At 37.4% G+C, this 13,870-nt stretch overlaps 1 long non-coding RNA gene across 1 annotated transcript; it reads right to left on the bottom strand.

Annotated features, from left to right (window-relative positions):
- Nucleotides 1-2,657: 2,657 nt before the first annotated feature.
- LOC127726104 (uncharacterized) lies at nt 2,658-9,425 on the bottom strand. Its single transcript, XR_007993334.1, has 9 exons — nt 9,258-9,425; nt 6,990-7,128; nt 6,634-6,812; nt 5,232-5,749; nt 3,943-4,171; nt 3,626-3,764; nt 3,298-3,458; nt 2,945-3,121; nt 2,658-2,768 (listed from the first exon to the last, which is right to left on the bottom strand). It is a non-coding gene; the product is annotated as an uncharacterized LOC127726104 (long non-coding RNA).
- Nucleotides 9,426-13,870: the final 4,445 nt, after the last annotated feature.

The raw sequence follows: 13,870 nt of genomic DNA, 5'->3' as shown, positions 1-13,870 counted from the left end.
CGTACCTTGAAGATCTACAAACGACTCGATAAAGTAGTGTATATAGCACAGGGTGTGTGTTCCGTAGCCAGTTTGATGTTGACCAGCTGCACCATGGGTTCAGCTTTGACCGGTATAGGTATTATAGCCTCCCTTCCCCTAGGATCCCTTGCTTGCTTGAGTGCCACTGGCGTGATGGTACTCACACTGATCTCAGGGCGTATCATGAAAAAGAAGAAAAAACACCGCGACACCTTGCGATTGGCACAGTCCACAAAATCCTTGGATGAACATTGTATTAGTACTGCGTTGGCTGATGATGAACAAATTGATGATGCTGAGTTTGGTAAGATCGCAAGCTGCCTCAAGAATTACTATGATGAGAAAGATCAGCTGCGACAACCTTCCACCACTTTTAGTGAGGACCATAATGCGCATGCGCCGTAAAAACGTCACACATCATTCCATTACGCTCTACTACACACATCGATTCACGATGTGTTCCGTTCTGCTTCATTTCAAGATGTGCTCCGTTTAAAGTATAAAAAAAAAACCAAAAACCAAAAAACTTTCCGATCCGGCAGAAATGTCGGATTGGAAAATTTTTTTTGTACCCCACCCACCCCATTTTTTTTTTTTTTTTTTTTTTAATTAATTTCTTACAAGATCGCAAGAAAAGTACTCCTGTTTGGTCTTTTTACTAACTTTTAAGCCTGTACTTCTCACGAAGGCTCCTTCCAAGGCTTCCTTCTCTCTGTTCAGACTACTGCAGGCCCATACCCTTGTCGTTTCTCCTTCTTTGTTTTTCAAGGTGAGGATCTTACTCCTCCCAAACTTCCAATCTACTTCTACCACTTCTAGGATTTTATATTTTACCCAGGTTGGAAGTTCCTTCCATTTTAGGGTTTCCAGGCTCTGGTCCTTTGCCTTTTCCTCGAAAACATTATCATTAATAAAATCGTCGTCTACGATGTTTTAACTTCTGAGTTCCTCCATCGTTTGTACGAAAGCCATATTTTTGTATCTACCCCTAGGATTACATCCCTTTAAGGTGTCTCTACCATTGTTTACAAAAAGCCATATTCTTCTTCCTACCCTTAGACTAGTTGAAACACAATGTATTTGCATTTTATGTTTGAGGTTGGGGTCCCTATGCAGGATTTGTGCTTAAAAATGGCAAGTGCGGCAGAATCCCCCTTTTTACACTACTATCCACCATTATTTTTCTCTAGAAGCCATGGAATAGGCCAACCCCCTGTTTTTAATATTTTTTTTTTAAATTTTGAGCACTAGTTTCAATTTTTTTTATTATAGCGCCCTTCGATACCTTGCGCAAAAGATGCGCCTGTTTCTCTTCTACAAGACCTATATAGACACACCCCGTAACACTCCTCATTAATTATTTTTCTCCAGAAGCCATGGAATACGCCAACCCCCCTGTTTTTAACAATTTTTTTTTCAAATTTTGTGCTCTAGTTTCAGATTTTTGAACATAGCGCCCTTCGATACATTGCGCAAAAGATGCGCCTATTTTTCATCTACAAGATCTATATAGTCATACCCCATGACACCCCTCATTATTTTTCTCTAGAAGCCATGGAATAGGCCAACCCCCCTGTTTTTAACAATTTTTTTTTCAAATTTTGAGCTCTAGTTTCAGATTTTTTAACATAGCGCCCTTTGATACCTTGCACAAAAGATGCGCCTGTTTCTCCTCTACAAGACCTATATAGTCATTACCCGTGACACTCCTCATTATTTTTCTCTGGAAGCCATGGAATAGGCCAACCCCCATGTTTTTTACACTTTTTTTCAAATTCTTAGCTCTAGTTTCAGACTTTTGAACATAGCGCCCTTCGATACCTTGCGAAAAAAATGCGCCTGTTTCTCCTCTACAAGACCTATATAGGCATACCCCGTGACACCCCTCATTATTTTTCTGTAGAAGCCATGGAATAGGCCAACCCCCCTGTTTTAACAATTTTTTTCAAATTTTGAGCTCTAGTTTTAGATTTTTGAACATAGCGCCCTTCGATACCTTGCGCAAAAGATGCGCCTGTTTCTCTTCTACAAGACCTATATTGTCATACCCCGTGACACCCCTCATTATTTTTCTCTAAAAGCCAACTCCCCTGTTTTTAACAATTTTTTTCTTCAAATTTTGAGCTCTATTTTCAGATTTTTGACCATAACGCCCTTCGATACCTTGCGCAAAAGATGCGCCTGTTTCTCCTCTACAAGACCTATATAGTCATACTCCGTGACACCCCTCAATTTTTTTCTCTAGAAGCCATGGAATAGGCCATTCCCCCTGTTTTTAACAAATTTTTTTCAAATTTTGAGCTCTAGTTTCAGATTTTTGAACATAGCGCCCTTCGATACCTTGCGCAAAAGATGCGCCTGTTTCTCCTCTACAAGACCTATATAGTCATACCTCATGACAACCCTCATTATTTTTCTGTAGAAGCCATGGGATAGGCCAACCTCCCTGTTTTTAACAATTTTTTTTTTTAATTTTGAGCTCTAGTTTCAAATTTTTGAACATAGCGCCCTTCGTTACCTTGCGCAAAAGATGCGCTTGTTTCTCTTCTACAAGACCTATATAGTCATACCCCGTGACACCCCTCATTATTTTTCTCTAGAAGCCATGGAATAGGCCATTCCCCCTGTTTTTAACAAATTTTTTTCAAATTTTGAGCTCTAGTTTCAGATTTTTGAACATAGCGCCCTTCTATACCTTGCGCAAAAGATGCGCCTGTTTCTCCTCTACAAGACCTATATAGTCATACCTCATGACAACCCTCATTATTTTTCTGTAGAAGCCATGGGATAGGCCAACCTCCCTGTTTTTAACAATTTTTTTTTTAATTTTGAGCTCTAGTTTCAAATTTTGAACATAACGCCCTTCGTTACCTTGCGCAAAAGATGCGCTTGTTTCTCTTCTACAAGACCTATTTAGTCATACCCCGTGACACCCCTCGTTATTTTTCTCTAGAAGCCATGGAATAGGCCATTCCCCCTGTTTTTAACAAAAATTTTTCAAATTTTGAGCTCTAGTTTCAGATTTTTTAACATAGCGCCCTTCGATACCTTGCGCAAAAGATGCGCCTGTTTCTCCTCTACAAGACCTATATAGTCATACCTCGTGACACTCCTCATTATTTTTCTCTGGAAGCCATGGAATAGGCCAACCCCCATGTTTTTTACACTTTTTTTCAAATTCTTAGCTCTAGTTTCAGACTTTTGAACATAGCGCCCTTCGATACCTTGCGAAAAAAATGCGCCTGTTTCTCCTCTACAAGACCTATATAGGCATACCCCGTGACACCCCTCATTATTTTTCTGTAGAAGCCATGGAATAGGCCAACCCCCCTGTTTTAACAATTTTTTTCAAATTTTGAGCTCTAGTTTTAGATTTTTGAACATAGCGCCCTTCGATACCTTGCGCAAAAGATGCGCCTGTTTCTCTTCTACAAGACCTATATTGTCATACCCCGTGACACCCCTCATTATTTTTCTCTAAAAGCCAACTCCCCTGTTTTTAACAATTTTTTTCTTCAAATTTTGAGCTCTATTTTCAGATTTTTGACCATAACGCCCTTCGATACCTTGCGCAAAAGATGCGCCTGTTTCTCCTCTACAAGACCTATATAGTCATACTCCGTGACACCCCTCAATTTTTTTCTCTAGAAGCCATGGAATAGGCCATTCCCCCTGTTTTTAACAAATTTTTTTCAAATTTTGAGCTCTAGTTTCAGATTTTTGAACATAGCGCCCTTCGATACCTTGCGCAAAAGATGCGCCTGTTTCTCCTCTACAAGACCTATATAGTCATACCTCATGACAACCCTCATTATTTTTCTGTAGAAGCCATGGGATAGGCCAACCTCCCTGTTTTTAACAATTTTTTTTTTTAATTTTGAGCTCTAGTTTCAAATTTTTGAACATAGCGCCCTTCGTTACCTTGCGCAAAAGATGCGCTTGTTTCTCTTCTACAAGACCTATATAGTCATACCCCGTGACACCCCTCATTATTTTTCTCTAGAAGCCATGGAATAGGCCATTCCCCCTGTTTTTAACAAATTTTTTTCAAATTTTGAGCTCTAGTTTCAGATTTTTGAACATAGCGCCCTTCTATACCTTGCGCAAAAGATGCGCCTGTTTCTCCTCTACAAGACCTATATAGTCATACCTCATGACAACCCTCATTATTTTTCTGTAGAAGCCATGGGATAGGCCAACCTCCCTGTTTTTAACAATTTTTTTTTTAATTTTGAGCTCTAGTTTCAAATTTTGAACATAACGCCCTTCGTTACCTTGCGCAAAAGATGCGCTTGTTTCTCTTCTACAAGACCTATTTAGTCATACCCCGTGACACCCCTCGTTATTTTTCTCTAGAAGCCATGGAATAGGCCATTCCCCCTGTTTTTAACAAAAATTTTTCAAATTTTGAGCTCTAGTTTCAGATTTTTTAACATAGCGCCCTTCGATACCTTGCGCAAAAGATGCGCCTGTTTCTCCTCTACAAGACCTATATAGTCATACCTCGTGACACCCCTCATTATTTTTTTCTAGAAGCCATGGAATAGGCCACCCCCCCCCCTTTTTAACAATTGTTTTCAAATTTTGAGCTCTAGTTTCAGATTTTTGAACATAGCGCCCTTTGAAACATTGCGCAAAAGATGCGCCTGTTTCTCTTCTACAAGACCTATATAGTCATACCCCGTGACAACCCTCATTATTTTTCTCTAGAAGCCATGGATTAGGCTATTCCCCCTGTTTTTAACAATTTTTTTTCAAATTTTGAGCTCTAGTTTCAGATTTTTGAACATAGCGCCCTTCGATACATTGCGCAAAAGATGCGCCTGTTTCTCTTCTACAAGATCTGTATAGTCATACCCCGTGACACCCCTCATTATTTTTCTCTAGAAGCCACGGAATAGGTCAACCCCCCTGTTTTTAACAATTTTTTTTTCAAATTTCGAACTCTAGTTTCAGATTTTTGAACATAGCGCCCTTCAATACCTTGCGCAAAAGATGAGCCTGTTTCTCGTCTACAAGACCTATATAGTCATACCCCGTGACACCCCTCATTATTTTTCTCTAGAAGCCATGGAATAGGCCAACCCCCTGTTTTTAACAATTTTTTTCAAATTTTGAGCTCTAGTTTCAGATTTTTGAACATAGCGCCCTTCAATACATTGCGCAAAAGATGCGCCTGTTTCTCTTCTACAAGATCTTTATAGTCATACCCCGTGACACCCCTCATTATTTTTCTCTAGAAGCCATGGAATAGGCCAACCCCCTGTTTTTAACAATTTTTTTTTTCACATTTTGAGCTCTAGTTTCAGATTTTTTAACATAGCGCCCTTCAATACCTTGCGCAAAAGATGCGCCTGTTTCTACTCTACAAGACCTATATAGTCAAACCCCGTGACACCCTCATTATTTTTCTCTAGAAGCCATGGAATAGGCCAACCCCCTGTTTTTAATAAATTTTTTTTCAAATTTTGAGCTCTAGTTTCAGATTTTTTAACATAGCGCCCTTCGTTACTTTGCGCAAAAGATGCGCTTGTTTCTCTTCTACAAGACCTATATAGTCATACCCCGTGACAACCCTCATTATTTTTCTCTAGAAGCCATGGAATAGGCCAACCCCCTGTTTTTAACATTTTTTTTTTCCAAATTTTGAGCTCTAGTTTCAGATTTTTGAACATAGCGCCCTTCGATACCTTGCGCAAAAGATGCGCCTGTTTCTCCTCTACAAGACCTATATAGTCATACTCCGTGACACCCTCATTATTTTTCTGTAGAAGCCATGGAATAGGCCAACTCCCCTGTTTTTAACAATTTTTTTTTTAAATTTTGAGCTCTAGTTTCAAATTTTTGAACATAGCAACCTTCGTTACCTTGCGCAAAAGATGCGCTTGTTTCTCTTTTACAAGACCTATATAGTCATATCCCGTGACACCTTTCATTATGTTTCTCTAGAAGCCATGGAATAGGCCATTCCCCCTGTTTTCAACAAATTTTTCTCAAATTTTGAGCTCCAGTTTCAGATTTTTAAACATAGCGCCCTTCGATACCTTGCGCAAAAGATGCGCCTGTTTTTCCTCTACAAGACCTATGTAGTTATACCCCGTGACACCCCTCATTATTTTTTTGTAGAAGCCATGGAATAGGCCTTCCCCCCACCCTTTTTCACAATTTTTTTCAAATTTAGAGCTCTAGTTTCAGATTTTTAAACATAGCACCCTTCGTTACCTTGCAAAAAAGATGCGCCTATTTCTCCTCTACAAGACTTTTTTAGTCATACCCCGTGACAACCCTCATTATTTTTCTCTAGAAGCCATGGAATAGGCCAACCCCCCTGTTTTTAACAATTTTTTTCAAATTTTGAGCTCTAGTTTCAGATTTTTGAACATACCGCCCTTCGATACCTTGCGCAAGAGATGCGCCTGTTTCTCTTGTACAAGACCTATATTGTCATACCCCGTGACACCCGACATTATTTTTTTGTAGAAGCCATGGAATAGGCCAACCCCCCTGTTTTTAACATTTTTTTTCAAATTTTGAGCTCTAGTTTCAGATTTTTGAACATAGCGCCCTTCGATACCTTGCGCAAAAGATGCGCCTGTTTCTTTTTTATAAGACCTATATAGTCATACCCCGTGACACCACTCATTATTTTTCTCTAAAAGCCATGGAATAGGCCAATCTCCCTGTTTTTAACATTTTTTTTTTTCAAATTTTGAGCTCTAGTTTCAGATTTTTGAACATAGCGCCCTTCGATACCTTGCGCAAAAGATGCGCCTGTTTCTCCTCTACAAGACCTATATAGTCATACTCCGTGACACCCTCATTATTTTTCTGTAGAAGCCATGGAATAGGCCTTCCCCCCACCCTTTTTCACATTTTTTTTCAAATTTCGAGCTCTAGTTTCAGATTTTTGAACATAGCACCCTTCGATACATTGCGCAAAAGATGCGCCTGTTTCTCTTCTACAAGACCTATATAGTCATACCCCGTGACACCCCTCATTATTTTTCTCTAGAAGCCATGGAATAGGCCAACCCCCTGTTTTTAACAATTTTTTTTTCAAATTTTGAGCTCTAGTTTCAGATTTTTGAACATACCGCCCTTCAATACCTGGCGCAAAAGATGCGCCTGTTTCTCTTCTACAAGACCTATATAGTCATACCCCGTGACACCCTCATTATTTTTCTCTAGAAGCCATGGAATAGGCCAACCCCCTGTTTTTAATATTTTTTTTTTCAAATTTTGAGCTCTAGTTTCAGATTTTTGAACATAGCGCCCTTCGTTACTTTGCGCAAAAGATGCGCTTGTTTCTATTCTACAAGACCTATATAGTCATACCCCGTGACAACCCTCATTATTTTTCTCTAGAAGCCATGGAATAGGCCATTCCCCCTGTTTTTAAAAAAAAAATTTCAAATTTTGAGCTCTATTTTCAGATTTTTGAATATAGCGCCCTTCGATACATTGTGCAAAAGATGCGCCTGTTTCTCTTCTACAAGACCTATATAGTCATTCTCCGTGACACCCCTAATTATTTTTCTCTAGAAGCCATGGAATAGGCCAACCTCCCTGTTTTTAACAAGTTTTTTCAAATTTTGAGCTCTAGTTTCAGATTTTTGAACATAGCGCCCTTCGATACCTTGCGCAAGAGATGCGCCTGTTTCTCTTCTACAAAACCTATATAGTCATACCCCGTGACACCCCTCAGTATGTTTCTCTAGAAGCCGTGGAATAGGCCAATCCCCCTGTTTTTAACAAATTTTTTTTTCAAATTTTGAGCTCTTGTTTCAGATTTTTCAACATAGCGCCCTTCGATACCTTGCACAAAAGAAGCGCCTGTTTCTCCTCTACAAGACCTATATAGTCATACCCCGTGACAACCCTCATTATTTTTCTCTAGAAGCCATGGAGTAGGCCAACCCCCCTTTTTTTAACAATTTTTTTCAAATTTTTAGCTCTAGTTCCAGATTTTTGAACATACCGCCCTTCGATACCTTGCGCAAGAGATGCGCCTGTTTCTCTTGTACAAGACCTATATTGTCATACCCCGTGACACCCCTCATTATTTTTCTCTAGAAGCCATGGAATAGGCCAACCCCCCTGTTTTTAACATTTTTTTTCAAATTTTGAGCTCTAGTTTCAGATTTTTGAACATAGCGCCCTTCGATACCTTGCGCAAAAGATGCGCCTGTTTCTTTTTTACAAGACCTATATAGTCATACCCAGTGACACCCCTCATTATTTTTCTCTAAAAGCCATGGAATAGGCCAATCCCCTGTTTTTAACAAATTTTTGTTCTTCAAATTTTGAGCTCTAGTTTCAGATTTTTGAACATAGCGCCCTTCGATACCTTGCGCAAAAGATGCGCCTGTTTCTCTTCTTCAAGACTTATATAGTCAATCCCCGTGACACCCTCTTTATTTTTCTGTACAAGCCATGGGATAGGCCAATTCCCCTGTTTTTAACAATTTTTTTTTTTAATTTTGAGCTCTAGTTTCAAATTTTTGAACAAAGCGCCCTTCGTTACTTTGCGCAAAAGATGCGCTTGTTTCTCTTCTACAAGACCTATATAGTCATACCCCGTGACAACCCTCATTATTTTTCTCTAGAAGCCATGGAATAGGCCATTCCCCCTGTTTTTAACAAATTTATTTCAAATTTTGAGCTCTATTTTCAGATTTTTGAATATAGCGCCCTTCAATACCTTGCGCAAAAGATGCGCCTGTTTCTCTTTTACAAGACCTATGTAGTTATACCCCGTGACACCCCTCATTATTTTTTTCTAGAAGCCATGGAAAAGGCCTCCCCCCCCCCCCTTTTTAACAATTTTTTTTCAAATTTAGAGCTCTAGTTTCAGATTTTTGAACATAGCACCCTTCGTTACCTTGCGGAAAAGATGCGTCTGTTTCTCTTCTACAAGACCTATATAGTCATACCCCGTGACAACCCTCATTATTTTTCTCTAGAAGCCATTGATTAGGCTATTCCCCCTGTTTTTAACAATTTTTTTTCAAATTTTGAGCTCCAGTTTCAGGTTTTTGAACATAGCGCCCTTCGATACATTGCGCAAAAGATGCGCCTGTTTCTCTTCTACAAGATCTATATAGTCATACCCCGTGACACCCCTCATTATTTTTCTCAAGAAGCCATGGAATAGGCCATCCCCCCTGTTTTTAACAAATTTTTTTTCAAACTTTGAGCTCTAGTTTCAGATTTTTGAACATAGCGCCCTTCGATACCTTGCGCAAAAGATGCGCCTGTTTCTCCTCTACAAGACCTATATAGTCATACCCCGTGACACCCCTCATTATTTTTCTCTAGAAGCCATGGAATAGGCCAACCCCCCTGTTTTTAACAATTTTTTTTTTAAATTTTGAGCTCTAGTTACAGATTTTTGAACATATCGCCCTTCGATACCTTGCACAAAAGATGCGCCTGTTTCTCTTCAACAAGACCTATATAGTCATACCCCGTGACACTCCTCATTTTTTTTCTATAGAAGCCATGGAATAGGCCAACCCCCCTGTTTTTAACATTTTTTTCCAAATTTTGAGCTCTAGTTTCAGATTTTTGAACATAGCGCCCTTCGATACCTTGCGCAAAAGATGCGCCTGTTTCTCTTCTACAAGACCTATATTGTCATACCCCGTAACACCCCACATTATTTTTCTGTAGAAGCCATGGAATAAGCCAACCCCCCTGTTTTTAACATTTTTTTCAAATTTTGAGCTCTAGTTTCAGATTTTTGAACATAGCGCCCTTCGTTACCTTGCGCGAAAGATGCGCTTGTTTTTCTTCTACAAGACCTATATTGTCATACCCCGTAACACCCCACATTATTTTTCTGTAGAAGCCATGGAATAAGCCAACCCCCCTGTTTTTAACATTTTTTTCAAATTTTGAGCTCTAGTTTCAGATTTTTGAACATAGCGCCCTTCGTTACCTTGCGCGAAAGATGCGCCTGTTTCTCTTCTACAAGACCTATATTGTCATACCCCGTAACACCCCACATTATTTTTCTCTAGAAGCCATGGAATAGGCCAACCCCCTATTTTTAATAAATTTTTTTTCAAATTTTGAGCTCTAGTTTCAGATTTTTAAACATAGCGCCCTTCGTTACCTTGCGCGAAAGATGCGCTTGTTTCTCTTCTACAAGACCTTTATAGTTCATACCCCGTGACACCCCTCATTATTTTTCTCTAGAAGCCATGGAATAGGCCATTCCCCCTGTTTTTAACAATTTTTTTTCAAATTTTGAGCTCTAGTTTCAGATTTTTGAACATAGCGCCCTTCGATACCTTGTGCAAAAGATGCGCCTGTTTCTCTTCTACAAGACCTATATAGTTATACCCCGTGACAACCCTCATTATTTTTCTCTAGAAACCATGGAATAGGCCAACCCCCCTGTTTTTAACAAGTTTTTTCAAATTTTGAGCTCTAGTTTCAGACTTTTGAGCATAGCGCCGTTCGATACCTTGCGCAAAAGAAGCGCCTGTTTCTCCTCTACAAGACCTATTTAGTCATACTCCGTGACACCCCTCATTATTTTTCTCTAGAAGCCATGGAATAGGCCAACCCCCATTTCTGCAAATGTGTATCTTAGTTCAGTTAAACAATGACATCAAAGGTGCTGTATTTTACAGGGAAGGACTACTTTTACATACGTTCTAAATGGAAGTGGGTGCATTGGTGGTTTTACACCTACAAATAATCCGTTGACAGATGCAGATTTACTGTGGTACTGAATATTAGCCTAAAAGAGATGTGAATTGTTTTATCAATGGATGGGATAAATACCATTTCATGATAGAGTTGAAATTGCAATATTTGGACGGAATTTCTGCCTGTAAATATTTTTCATTTAACGGCCGTTGCTGTCTTATTCATTTTTTCGGTTTTTAGATATATCGCCTAATTGTTCGCTGGCTTATTGTTCGCTAGTTATTGTTCGCTAGCTTCAGCCTGGTCTATTTTAACCCCCTTTTTTTACATTGTATCATTATCCTTAAAAGTACATTCGAGAAGAGAGTTGAAATAGTTTGGTAATTTGTAGAAATAAAATGTACAAACATGTAAGGCTAGTGCATATGCATGCATTTCTTTTTTTTTTTTCGATTAAAAGTTAGAACTAAATATACACAGGTAACTTTCAACCGACTGTAACATGTGATTTAAAGCCGAGGTGGACATCCTTGATTGGGTTGGCGATTAGCTTTTTTGTTAATTTGTCTGATACATGCATGTATAGTGTGCGCCGATACGGGTCACCGAACACTAAACACCTGGTTATCGAATTAGCCTTATTCGGCCACTAACATTACGGTACGTCTAAATACCGCTCAGAACATAAAAAGTGCACTCAGGACATGTAATAGATATTTTAGTGTGCGGTAAGGGTATGCATTCGATAGATAATTTAATTTTTGATCTTATAATTTTAGTTTTCATAAAATCAATTCAATATTTGAAAAGTTATTTAAGTTTTTATCCACACGTGCCGTTTTTGGGGATATGCATAACCAATTATCATGTTGATTAGGTCGTTTGATCTTTAATAATTAGGAGTTTCACTGTGATTAGTGATGGTAATAAACACATACAAGTAAACTTGGCAATCAAAAAAGGTTTCCCTTTGAAAAATAATAAACATACTGTTTTTGCAAAAATGTTAAATAAACTTTTCATTTTGTTTGTAAATATTGAAGCCAATTGATAAATCTTCACAAAGCCGGGAAATTTTCCATTCAATTTATTTCATTTGAAAACGTTGAAAAATATCGATAAAATTCATTGCAAAATGTGGCGTTCTTTGGGGTCAAAACCCCCGTTTAAACAGCGTTTGTCTCTTTTTGTCTATTGCCGAACATTCTAAAAAATAATGAAACTCGTCGCCAATATCACCGGAATTACATAAAGTACAAATAAAATTTTCTCTCTTATTATTTTGCCATCTACCAATTTCAATAGAAATGTTTGTGTTCAAAGTTCTAAATCTACAAAAAGAATCACTATTTTTTGTCATATAGAATATCAAAGTAGGCTTCGCAAGTTAGACTGTTTTTGCAAAGTCCTTAATCGTCCCCCCCCCCCCCCCCCCCCCCCCCCCTAAAAGGAGAAGGTCCGGTAAGGGCTAATTTTGGCCTAAAATTTGACTTACATCTGATGAAAGATTTTTTATATTTTTTAAACACTTATTAAGTGTCTACTTCAGTCGATTCAATTAGTTTTTTGTAAAATATTTTAACTGATTTGGTCATTATAGACGCTGAAATTCAAGCTTAAGTATGAAAATCTATCAAATATGCCATAAAACGTCACTTTTCAGATGTTTTTTTTTTTTGTCTAAACTGAAAGTGGCCGCATTCGTGTTCAGTCTCAACCTTGATATATCTGATGTAATATCATCAAATACAACATATATCTAAATATTAAGACTGAACACAAGTGCGACCACTTTTAATTTAGACAAAAACCGTCTAAAAATTAGCACAAATGTTAAAATTGTGAAAATTTTAGTAATTTTGCATGAATTAATGATGCTAGTACCTGATGCATGTGCATTGTATGGTAAAAAACAACCAATATTTATGTAACAAAAGTATTATGCTTTCCAATAAATAGCTAAAATCTTAAATTTTAACAAATTTGTAAAAGTGCTATATTTTGGGGCCAAAATGGGGTCTTACCGGGCCTACTCCTTTCTTGTAACCCCTGATAGTGTTGAACATTATTAATAGACAGCTTACATATGCAAATTTTATCTAAAAAAATATTTCGTCATTAAATCTCATTCTTGTCCAGTAATACATTTCTTGAACTTGCTGTACTTATCAACATTCGATTTTCATATGATCAAATCTCATATAGTAAGATTTAATTTCTTATTAAAATTGTTCTTGTCCAGTATTACAAGCCTTGAATGAATTTAAATAAATTCTGAAATATTAATTTATCTCCGTTTTCCTCTCAGTTTCTGTCATTTATCATATTTAGGTATTTTTCTAATAATCAAAATTAAAGTTTTTTGTATCACGCTCCGTGCAGTGTGATACGAGAAATATGTCTTCATGCAAGAAATATATAACAGGTCACGATCATAAGAGAAACTGTATTAAAATGCATTGAAAGGGAGTTTTTATTTTTTACTTCATAATCGTAAAAATGCACTACGCATAAAGTAAATTAATACATATAACATTAAACAATTCCGAAACAACTTAAAAACATCGTATAACATGTATTATTCAATTTTATTCAAAACACTGTTCTAATAACATAATATTTATAAACAATAAGGATAATCCAATCAATTTTGTTGATTGGATAATTCACGGCTGAGTAGTTGTGTAATCAGTGACACGTGCCCTCATTATTTTATAAATATAATAAATATCTCTCGAAGTTCGTTTTCAAAATCTACCAAAATTTACTACTAAAATAAAGAGCGTGCAACGAATAGATATATCCGTCCTGTCCTGTGTGCATATACGATAACTATAAAGAGTCCTGGGCATTTTACTGGTTAATATACATTTGTATTTTAGGTTGCTAGTTGTCGTTATTCAGCTTTATTAGTCTTAAGATATATACATGTACATGTATTTATAATATCTTTAACAAATTTAATCATTGAAATATGAAAAAGGTCCAATTTGCTCATATAGCTCCTCGTGTAATTTGTTCATAGGGACAGACAATTAAAGGGGGTTATGTTTTTTTTCTGAAAAAAAAAAAATGATCCGGGAGAAAGAAAAAGAACTAGTCAGATTGAAAGTATTTGCCATTCATTTTAATCTTAAATTTATATAAAAAAAAATCACGACAAAAAATAAATCATTTGAAATTAGCTTGG

This window comes from Mytilus californianus, unplaced genomic scaffold (genome assembly GCF_021869535.1).
Source record: "Mytilus californianus isolate M0D057914Y unplaced genomic scaffold, xbMytCali1.0.p SCAF_16, whole genome shotgun sequence".
Lineage (NCBI taxonomy): Eukaryota > Metazoa > Mollusca > Bivalvia > Mytilida > Mytilidae > Mytilus > Mytilus californianus.
Note: the sequence above shows the minus strand (reverse complement) of the source record. Positions and strands in the feature narration are given on the sequence as shown.